Consider the following 12,159-nt stretch of genomic DNA (forward strand, 5'->3'; position numbering starts at 1 on the left):
TAACAGGCACTTTATACCTTATTAAATATTTGCAGGCTGGTAATGTAGTTCAGTTGGTAGAGAGCTTGCCTAGCATTCATGAAGCTCTGAGTTTGGTTCCCAGCATTGCATCAACTATATGTGGCGGCGGCACATGCTGCAACTCCAGCACGTGAGTGAAGGGGTCAGTAGGATCAGGAGCTCAAGGGCTTAGCTATGTACTGAGTTCAAGACCAACTCGGGTTACCTGAGACTCCATTTCAAACATAGATAAACAAACAAATAGTAAAATTAAATATTTTTACATTTCTAAAACTACGGTGGGAACATTTGGTGGCACCACCAAGTGGTAAAAAAAATTATAAAAGGCTTCCTGTATGAAGTACCATTTTAACAGATCCTATAGGAAGGACCTGGAGATAGATACAGGGATGACCTAATATTACACGATATATAATTTACATTTTATTCATCAGGCTATGACAGTTTCAATAGTGCTTTCCTTACAGGGGAGATCTGAAAGTATCGTAAATTATCTGCTCTCTAGAAATGAAGAGGTCCACTGTGCTAACTTTCTGTCATTGTGACTAAATGCCTAAGATGAATATCTTAGAAGGAAACAACATTTATGTTGCCTAATGGTTTTGGTACATGGTCATGTGATCCCATCATTTATGGGATACCTGGATAGGAAAACTGTTAGAACTGGTGTAGCTGTCTAACTATAGTACTGTGGTGAGTAGTGAAAGATGTGGCTGCTTCAGGCTGGTTTCACCTTCCCAGACATTCCCAAGGTGAGGTTAGAGCCTGCACGATGCTCCTCATGTTGCCCGCCTGCATCTTGCCAGCATCAGCTCTTCCCTCTGCTGAGTTCACCAACTGCCTGGTTCGTTGGCCTTAGGTTGCCTGGATTATTCCTAAATTAAATTCTGAAAATGTGCTTCATTTTCTCCAGAGGGATGACTTGGGGGAGGCCAGCAGCAAGGCTGTGGTAAGAGAATGACACTGGAATGCAGGCTGAGGGCTGAGCCTCTGGCTGGAGATCACTCAGCCTACCCACAAATCTAAAAATGCACAGTTTGACTGTAACACTGGAAAATATCCTCTAATGTCTGGGCTTCTGCCCACTGAGAAAAGAAAGTTAAAATCACGAATGGCAGACATATTTTGAATTCAGGAATCTTAGCCTTCCAAGACTGTTCTTTCTGCCCTAATGATTTTTTGGGGGGGAGGAGGGGGAGGAATTTCACAGTGAAGACGCCCTGAATTCTGTACAGGTAATTGAAGAAAGAAAAGAAAAAAGAGAATGGGGATCCAGGACTCTAGAGTGAGGATATATTAGGGACAGTTCAGAAATGCCATTGCCCTTACAGGGAAAGAAAAGCTGGACTATAGTGGAAGTCTGTCTGTTTATGCCACGTGGTTTTTTAGTACACATTGCTTATGGATGGTTGAATGACTTCTCTTAATGTGTGGAAAAGCATGCTAACCACGAGTCAAGATATTTAAAACTGGGCTCCACATTTTCCTTATGTGTGTGTAGTGTGCAAATAAGTGTGAGCATGTGTATGGATGTCAGAGATGGAGTATGTTCCTTAGTCACTCTTCACATTAATGTTTGAGGCATGGTCCTTCAATGAACTTGGAGTGTGCTGATTAAGTTAGATTAGCTGGCCAGCAAGCCCCAGGGATCCTCCTGTCTCTGTCTCCCTGAACCTAGGATTACAGCAGCATGCCACCTCCTGTAGCTTTTTTACACAGGCTCTAAAGGGCCAGAACTCAGGTCTTTGTGCTTGTATGATTTACACTATACCCAGTGAGCCATCTCCCCCAAGCTGCTTCCTTCACCATGAACCAGATGTATTAGCCACCTTCATTTTTCTTATTTTAAAACTCACTTATACCTGTGTAAGTGAAAATCCACAAGATGGTTTTCAGCATATTGCAAACCCAATGGAATGGCAGCCAGTGGGGAGCAAGAGTGAGATTTGTTATTGAAAGCTTTATTTCCTCCTATAAAGTCATGAACTAGAATTATATAAGTTTTTAAGGTATCTACTTGCTTCAAGTTCTTTTAGCAAGTGACACTTGTCTTCACTCCAAAGCATAAAGGTCACCGGTCCTAAAAGTGACAATAGAATGGCTGTAGTGATGAATTCAAAGATGACTAGATGTCCCGAGGGGAGAAAACAAGAGAAGCTTAAATGACTCCCTTGTTAAGATGCAGACATTGTTATCATTTGTAAACTGTTACTATTGACTCTGTCACTCCAAGGTTGTGGATGAGGGTCCCAAGACCACAATGTCATCAGAGAAATGGTAGCAAAGTCCTCTGAAGTGTAGAGTGATAAAGAATTGTTTCAGGTTGCAAAGTGAATATCTTCCTTGGGAGCAGCATTACTAAAAATGGGAGTGATTTTAAAAGAGATGGTGGGTAACTTTCTTGAAGTTGGGGTGATGGTTTAAACAAAATGGGAGTCAAACAAATTAGATTATGCAGAGTAGGCACACAAGTTAGCCAGGATATAACACTCTTGAAGAGCAGTGGGGCATATGTATCAGTGATATGACCCCTCCCTTCCATTTTAATGTTTTATTAAAGTATAAACACCACAGCAAATCACTTGCATAGCTAAGATTTCCGTAAATTGAATTATATGTATGTAGCCAACACTCAGATCAAGAACATTGTGCTACACAGCATTTCTCTAGAGATGTAACAAACATCTGTTCATTCCAGAGAGGTTGCTGAAGATAGCTCGAAGAAATAATTTTACCCAAGTCCAGATTAGTGTGCTAGTGGATGTGTTTGGGTTACTCATTGGAGTGTGAGTGACTCAAAGGTTGTGGGTTGCATTACTCAAAAGCCCCATGGATGACAAATCACCCAAAGTTACAACTTTTGAGCTACCGGCGCAACTTGCGTGCAACCCCACCAGTGACATTCTCCTCAGCAACAGCTACTGCTCACATAGCCTTGGAGAAATCGGATTTGTGAGCCGTCTGCCTTTTTGTATTTCTCAAGCTTTTGAGACATTTACTTCCCTAGTTCTGTGGGCCTTCCTCCTCTCTAGAAGCCTCCTCTATTCATTCCCTTTCTCTCCCCTTGTATGCCTTAGGACAACTTTTCTCTTCTAATATCACTGATTGGTTATGCTTGACTATTGCATAAACAGAATTACACAGGGGATGCTGCTTGTGACTGGCCTCCACATCCTGTGTCATCACACTCGTGAGATTCATCTTGTTGTGCAGAGTTGTAAACTGTTGACTTTTGTTGCTGCAAGGCATTCAACTATATGACAGTATACTTGCATTTATTCTCTAAACTTTGGTTTACATTTGGAAGAGCTTCCACTTTGGAAAATTATTAATACTCTATTGTTGTTTTTGTGTAATGTCCTTTATTGATGACTCTCTGTTGAGTAAGTAACCAGGAATGGAATTTCTGCATCATAAGACTGAGAGTCTCTTTTTACTTATAAAACCATCCACCCCACATGATTCGAACTATAACTTAAACATCCCTGGGTTGGGAAAAGCATGGTAATAGATAGCTACGGTGCATTTAATATCATTTTAGAGCAAGTTGATATATCACAGAAATATCACTTTTGATAGGGTGTCAAGCATCCCAGGCTCTTCTTGAACTTCTGATTCTCCTGTCTCTATTTTTCAAGTGCGAGGATTATACATGCGTGATACCATGCCCTATTTATGTAGCACTGGTGATCAAACCCAGGGCTCTGTGCATGCTAGATAAGCACTCTACAAACTGAGTTACACCCCCAGCCTGGAAACAGATTTTCCTTTGTGCAATTTATTCTCTCTGAAGATGAAGTCCAGAGTACATAAGGATATATATCTCCTTGGCAGTTATACTGAGTCCCTAGCTGAAGTGACAGACTCAGGAGAAAGGACATAGTGCAACCATGGATCATGTTCACTGCCTTTTCTACTCCTCTAGGTCAAACAATTAGTCAGAGAACTGTAGTGGAATTCTTCACTTTCTCCCTTTCGTTCTGTCTCTACAAAGGCACGTATACATTCTCCATCTAATATATAACTGAAGGCATCAGTGGAGGCCATCCCCCATCTTCAACCAGATTCTTGTCCACTTCCCCCAAGAATGGGATGGGAGAGATCGAGGGATGTCATAGAGATGCCTCATTACTAACTCAGAATTAACATCTTTAAGTGAGTTGTATGACTGAAGAGTGCCATCTGACAGTTTACCTACAATGGGGTTGAATTTTCTCTAATAGCTGAGGGATGTTCAGGCTCTGAGGAGGGGCATGGTTCTAGGAAGCTGTCTGAGGGTTTTGGAGTGTCAACAGTGGTCCTTTGCAGAGAAAGTCTACAGAAAGTAGATTCCTGATAAGAGCAGCAGGAGTAGTGGGTCAGTTTCTGGAAGGTGTCAAAAGCAAAAAACAGTTGTGGGGACAAATTCCCTTCTGCATCCAAAGAGTGTGATATTGGAAGCAGAGGCACCCATGAGTCTCTTACTTGCAGTCATTAGTCAAGTTGTTGGTCAACTCCTGAAGGCTGATTTAAGTGAACTCATTGCCCCAAGCAGAAACCCTGGGTTCTGGGAGCTCCCAATGAGACTGTGAGATTTCTGTAGCCCTAGATAGCCTCTGAATTTATGGTATTCCAGCGAGGTCATGATTGTACAAATGTGGGTATGTAAACAAAGTGAGAATTAGAACCAGTCAGGGAAGGGCTGCCAAAAGTTTCTGTTGTAGTTGCTATGTATGGTGACTTGAATGAGAATGGCCTCCATAACTCCTGTGTTTGAAAACTTGGTCTCCAGTCGGTGGAACTGTTTGGGAAGGATCAGGAGGTGTGACCTTGTTGGAGGAGGTGATGTGTATCACTAGGGGTAGGCTTTGAAGTTTCAAAAGGTTGGCACCATTTCTACTGTGCTCTCCTGCTTCCTGTGGATTCAGATGTGAGCTCTCAACTGTTCCTGCAGCAACATCATTCCTCAACCATCATGGACTCCAACCCTCTGAAAACATAAGGACAATTAAACACTTTGTTTTATAAGTTGCCTTGGTCATGGTGTTTTATTACAGAAATAGAAAAGTAACCAATATTCTGTCACAATATTAGCAGGCCACTGCTTGCTGTTTTCTGGCTGCATTGTATGTGGAACTCTGGGTAGTTAAAGCCATGATTTCCATGCAGCTGGAGGAATTTTTTTCTTTAGTGGATTATTTGCCCTTGGGACTTGCTTCACAGAGAACCTCCCATTAAGGATGAGCTCTATGTTAGGGGCCCTGCAACTCCCATCACAATTAACCCAGCATTTGAATGATTCCATCCCAAATGAAATGATTATAAACTTTGGAGGGTGATATTGGTTTGAACCCCCAACCTACCACTTATTATGTGTGCCACTAGGTAGGCAAAGGATGAATTATCTATGAACCTCAGTTTACTGTTCTGGATCATGAAGATGAGAACATCTTTCTAGAATATGAATCCAGAAAATCAAACCAGTGAAGAATCTGACACTGTCTTTTTGCCAGATGGAGGCTGCAGCCATTGTTTCTGTCGGAATTCCCATCATCGTTACTCTTCTGCGTGCTCAACTTCTTCACGTTGTGTCCTTTTTCTATGTGATGGCATTTCATCACCTCACATCTCAGTACTTGTCTCCTCTTCATGATTTCCGCAACTAAGGAAAAAAAACATGGACTTCTTAGCATGATGTGGCCCAGGCATCTTTTCTTATAGCTCTCTACATGTGTATTGTATGTGCATGATCCTATGCCATTAGCCATGGTACAAAGTTCATTTTAGCCTTTGTGTCCAATGTGATAATGACTTCATCCTTCATATCTCTCATTTTGATTTGAAGAAATGAGTTGAATGGGGGAAGTCACACAGTTGTGACAGATTTCAAAGATTATTGTGTTTGATTAAAGAAATATCTTCTATCACTCACTCACTCCTCAAGTGTAGTTTTTGAGAGATTGTGATGGTTAGTTTAATGTTGCGTTAGGGGAATCCCAGATATCTTGTAAAACACTGTTTGGGGCAAGCTTGAGAGACTATTGTTAGAAGAACTAGCATTTTTTTCTGCAGTGCATATTTTTTCTCAATATATTTTTTATTTAAATTAGAAACATGCTTGCTTCACATGTCGATCCCAGCTCCCTCTCCCACCCGTCTTCCCTTGCTGGTCCACCAGCCCCCTCTAACTCTCCAACCAATTCCCACACAATTGCCCATGGAGGGTAGGGCCCTCCATGGGGGGATCTCCAGAGTCTGTCACTTCATCTGTGGCATGTACCCAGGCTGAGAGAGGCTCCCTCCATATGGAATGAGCTCCCAAAGTTCATTCGTATGCCACAGTAAACACTGATCTACTACTCAAGGCCCCAGAGATTGCTGAGACCTCCTCACTGACACCACATTTAGGGGGTCTGTATCAGTCCCATGCTGGCCTCTCAGCCATCAGTCTTGGGTGTAAGAGCTCCCCCTTGTCAGGTCCGTTGTCTCTGTGGGTTTCACCAGCCCAGTCTTGACCCCTTGGCTCATCACTCCTCCCTCTCTGTCACTGGGTTCCAGGAGTTCAGTTCAATGTTTAACTGTGGGTATCTGCCTCTGCTTCCATCAGTTACTGGATGAAGGTTCTAGGATGGCATATAAGGTAGCCATGAATCCCGTTATCAGGGAGGGGAAATTAAGGTAGTCTCTCCACTATTGCTGGTTAGAGGAGAAATGCCATGCTCACCATGGCTAGGCACAAACCAAACTCTTGAGAGTCAGAGTGGGGCAAAATTGTGGTGGTAGGGTAGTTCAATGTAGGCTAGGACTGAGACATCACCCTTGTTCTCTTGTACTCCTGGAACTGGGACACATCATTTGTCCCCTGTTTCTCCTCAGACTTTTAGGTTTGATTGGAGAACAACTGTCAACTTTCCTGGGCATCCAGCTGGTAGACGGCAGATTGTGGGACTTCCCAGCCTTCCTAGGAAAACTCCAACCCATAATACTTGAACAGAAGAGCACTCTGCTATAACAAAGACCTGAGCTATTTAAAACCTCGCTTTGACACTAATTAGCTGGGAACCAGCAAGCTGGTTAATTGAGTCCCCTCAGTTTAGGATTTCTCTTAAGACAGTACAGCCTGCCTCGAAAGACAGCGTTTAAAGAACTGGAGTGGATAATAAATAATAAATCCCTTTCTCTTCAGACTAACCTTGAATGGCACAGTAGCTTTGCAGTGTAGCCAGGCAACCTCAGCCTCAATGGAGCTTCCTTCAAGCCCTCCTTCCCTCTGTTGTGCTGGAGCTACTGAGAATATCCTTACCTAGCTCTGTCCTTATTGGACATCAGATAGCAGACAGAGTGGAAATGCTTATACCACAGAACTTGACAAAGCTAAAAACCAGGTCCCCCGGGTGCTAAACATTGATTAGTGTGTCTCCTTGGGGGCTGGGGGAACCAAGCCTGACAGACAAGCCTACAGTCATTTTTTTCTAATTAAGGTATATGAAAAGATATTCAACAGTGTATGTCTAAGGCAAAACAACAGTGAGACATCACTGCATAGTCACTGGGAAGTCCACAAATACACAGGAGCAACAAGATCGGTGGGGGATTCACTGAACACAGATGTGACGGTACACACCTGTAATACAAGCCCTCCAGATGCAGAGGAAAGCAAATCACAAGTTCAAAGCTGGCCTAGCACCAATAAATAAGACTTAAAAAAGTAAACATAGCTTCTAAATATCAGAACAGTCAACTTCTAAAGGCACGAGAAATGGTAGCCTGTGTCTACACCAAAGCATGAATATTTGTAGCAGTTGATTACAATAGCCAAAATAAAACAGTAATCAAAATATCTATCCATATGAACCAATAGGATATGGTTCATACGTATACTACATACATTCACACAAAAGAGTATTACATAGCCAGAAAAAGGAATGAAATATAAATAAATACGATAGCCATGAATGAACCTAGACACCATCATGCTTAGTGAAAGCAGACATAAACAAAAGATTACTTATCATGTAATCCTATCTATGTAACAATCCAGTACAATTCAGTCCATAGACCAGAATCAAGCTGATGGGTGGTAGGAACTGAGAGAAGTTTTTATAATTGGGGACAATTTCTGCCTGGATTGATGAAACCAAATCTTTGTGGCTTTTATACAACAGTGAGGTCATTGACTTATTCCTTTAATGGTTACAATAGTAAATTTAGGTTATGCCTATTTTACCACAATAAGAAGAAATATATACATGCACACGGGTGTGCGTGTGTGTGTGTGTGTGCGTGTGTGTGTGTGTGTGTGTGTGTGTGTGTGTGTGTGTATCAGGGCAGCCCATGCCCTTAACCATAGAGCCATCTATTCAGCACCCTCAGTCAGTTTTTGAAATGCTGACAGCTGAGAAAATGGCATTAAATGATTTACTGATCTTTTTGTATCACTAGTCTAAACTGCTACCCCAAAGTGCTTAGACTCCATGGGTCTCTTGGGAGGTAAGAGGGATAGTGACTGTGGTTTCGTACATCAGTGGTATTTCTCTCCTCAACTCCCTTAAGCCCCTGGAGCGCCTTCTTTTTTCCCATAAGCTTTTCTCCATGGATTTCGTGTCAACATCCCCCCTGCCAACCTGCAGATGTATGCACACTCCAAAGTGAGTTTTTTGAAGATATTGCTCACTAAAGCAATCAGAAAATCCTACCTGCTGGATGTCACCCCAGGCTTTTAAAATTCCCTTGTAATTTGGGAATTTGGGAATTCAAGGGGGTCGTTATTGAATAAAATGTGTTAGGTTTTTCTAAGCCCCACATTTCTGGAAAACAGTTTGAGATCCTTCAACCAAACCTTAAATTCTAGCTGGGTTTTCATCCCCTGCTATCAGCACCTAATTTCCTGAGCAAATTTATTCACAGTTAAGAAAAAAAAGAGGGTTGGCAACTCAGAGTCACCTTAGACATACAACCGTACACAGCCAGTCCAGAAAGCACGAGCTCATCCTTCTTAAGCATTCACGCCCTGCTTAACCCTGAAAGGAAAATGTTAGTAACAGGACACACCAGATCAGCATGGCCTTTCACCAAAGGGCACCCAGGTGAAGCCCCACTTGCTACATGAAGAAAAAGCAAGTTGTTCTGTCACGAACACATCTATTTTTCCTCATTTTTAAAGGGTTAGGAAACAGGAAAATGTGTTTTGATTGTGGAAGAATTTATCTCTTTCATCTCATGATAAAATGCCAGATCACTTAAAACTTATATTTCTGATCTACAACCTGAGTTTGTGGATGAAAATCAAATTGTCCATGTAGGTCTGAACTAGACCTTAACTTTAGGTTTTTCTTATGGTTTGTGAATAGCTTGTTGCTACTGTCTTGTCAGAGCAGACCTTGGCACAGAGATGAAGATGGTGAGTTTCATGGGGGAAGTTGAGCTGGGATTCTCAGGTGAGGGCAAAGGGCTGTGGGTAGCGGAAGGAGAAAAGCTACCAAAGGGACAACCAGGGCACACTGGTCTTGAAGACCCTTTGGGAGACCATGTAAGCACACCCATGCTTCAGGACATTTCGGTACCAAGTCCCATTATTGTCTTCTGCCCAGGACAGATATCTGTGGGGCTAGAGGAAATTTTCAAGCTGACAGAAATCTACCAGTTGCATGAGTCAGCCCAGATCAACATTACTCTAGTTGGCCAAAGTGGACTTGGAGTGATGCTGGTACCTTATTTAGTCTTTGAAAATTAAATCATATCTAGAGTCTCCTGTTATGCATCTTTCACAGGAAGGATCTGGAGTTTCCAAAGTGGATCTCTTTGATGACAGGCTCTCATTGTCAATCTAACTCATTAGTCAAAGACTTGAAGAGGTGGTGCATACACAGTTTATTTTTGTTTCTACAGGCACCCCTTAGGGTTTAGATATAAAATGTTCCATTCCATGCTCGTGTGTTTGAACACTTCATTTGCAGGTAGTGGTGATATTTTGGAAGTTTGAGGAATCTTGCAATGTTAGGGATCGTGGGAGGAAGTTGGATGCTGGCAAGCAGGATCTGAGAATTAGAGCTAGGCCCTGCTTCCACCCAACTTTTCTACTTCCTGATCCTTGCAGATATAATAAGCTCCTGCCATGCTGTACAGAGCCTCAGCCCTCCCTGCTAGGATGATAAACTGCATCCCCTTAAACCATAAGGGTCTGGTGGTTGGTGATGTATGTCTAGGGAAAGACTTCACTATATGACAGCTCTAGACCACTTAGCGCCTTGGACCTGCAGGTTAGGAACTCACAGAACTCGGGAATCAGAGTTGTTCTACGTTCTCTATTTTCATCTCTTATGTATTGGAATTCTGTGTCTGTGTTTTGTTTTGTTTTGTTTTTGTCGAGAGAGCCTTCTGTAACTGGAAAAAACAGCATAACTAGAAGGAGCTGAGAGGTTCTGATTGACACAGTAGAGCCAGGACAAAGGGTTCTTGACTCTGATCTGAGTCACTAAAGCACTTCATCTCTACTGGACAAGGACAGTCACAGCTTTTGTGTGGGTTCTCATGACTCTTAATGCATCTTAGAATTTAATTTTTACTACATATTTATTTCATGTTCATGTGTAAACATACATATGTGGCAGTGTGTATACCACAGTGCTCACATGGGAGGTCAGAGGACAACTTGTGTGAGTCAGTTCTTTCTTTTGATCAAGGGAGTCCTGAGGAATCAAACTCAGGTGCTACTTCTGCCATGTAGGTTGGTCCCGGTGATTGAACTCAGGCCATCAGGCTTGGTGGCAGGTGCCTTTACCTGCTGAGCAATCTCATCAGCCCATAATTACATTCTTCATGAAAAAGATAGGTGCTTAATTATTCCTGTCCTAATGAATCTGTGTAAGATCCCAGTTTCTTAAGCTGTTGGCTTCCACTGTATTTGGAGTTACGTGACTGAATGGGACCCTTGCAAAAATCCTGGCAGTAGTCGAGTGCTTCTGAATATACAATGACCAAAACTTAACTCAAAATCAAACATGTAATGAGTGTTCCTAGCAGTTCTCACTCATGTTTATCATGTGACCTCACTACAGCCTTGGCTCTGAACACACAACATATGCTCTCTGCACTGAGTATGCCACATAATGTCGACCAATAGTGCTTGAACCACTCGGCTTGGATTCAACAGTGTGCATGTTTCTGAACCACAGTGTTATTTTTAAACTGTACATACAAGGGTTTCTGCTCTTGCAGACACATAATGCTTTAATTAGGGGAGGCAGAGATTTTTCACAGTTTCCTACCATCGTTGTTCAGCGTATGTCAAATCGGTATATCTCTCCATTGTATTGTGCTAGAATGTTTGATTTTAAAAATTGCTATTTGAGTTGCTGCCTTACATTTCATCAAAACAAAATCATGAACTGAATGTTGGCATGGGATGAGGACAGATTTTCCAACAATTTCTGAAGTGCCCCTGAACGGGCTGCTGCTGTCTATACTGAGTGCTATTGTAAAGTAGTGTTCCTGGCATTATTGATAGTAAAGACAAAATATCAGTCAACCCTGAAAAGCATTAAAAGTGATTTGCATCTGCAATGTTAGCTATTCAAGCAAGATTGAATGCATTGCACAAAAGGATACCCCCTCATTAGTGCACAAATTTGTTCTCTTTTAAAAATATTTAATGATATGTATGATAAGGAACTGTTTGAAGATAGATTAGTCAAATGATTTCTTTTAAGTCTGTTTTATATTCTTACATCTGGGGTCTTTCCCAGATGTCTTTGGAAAAAGGGAGTTGTGAGTGGGAACGTTTAAGAGGACCTGGCCTAAAATGTGGAGACCAGACATGTGAACCTTTTAAATTCTCCCCAGGTTGATTTTTATCTGTAGTTAAGGTAGAGATCTACTTTCTGTGAAGAGGCTTTTGTTTTGTCTTTTATATTGCTGTCAGAATATAGGACAAGTCAGAGAGTGCTTAAATTATAGTATATCAAAAGACACAGGAAACAAAACAAACAAAAAAACAACTGTCAGTGTGTAGTATGTCTTAGAGAGAGGAGAAGGTGGCTAATATAGATGGTTACTCTGTGCTGTAGAAGAGCCTCATTTGAAACACACACACACACACACACACAGAAGGAGAGAGAGAGAGAGAGAGAGAGAGAGAGAGAGAATGAAGATATACCAACG

This window comes from Mesocricetus auratus, unplaced genomic scaffold (genome assembly GCF_017639785.1).
Source record: "Mesocricetus auratus isolate SY011 unplaced genomic scaffold, BCM_Maur_2.0 Super-Scaffold_6723, whole genome shotgun sequence".
Lineage (NCBI taxonomy): Eukaryota > Metazoa > Chordata > Mammalia > Rodentia > Cricetidae > Mesocricetus > Mesocricetus auratus.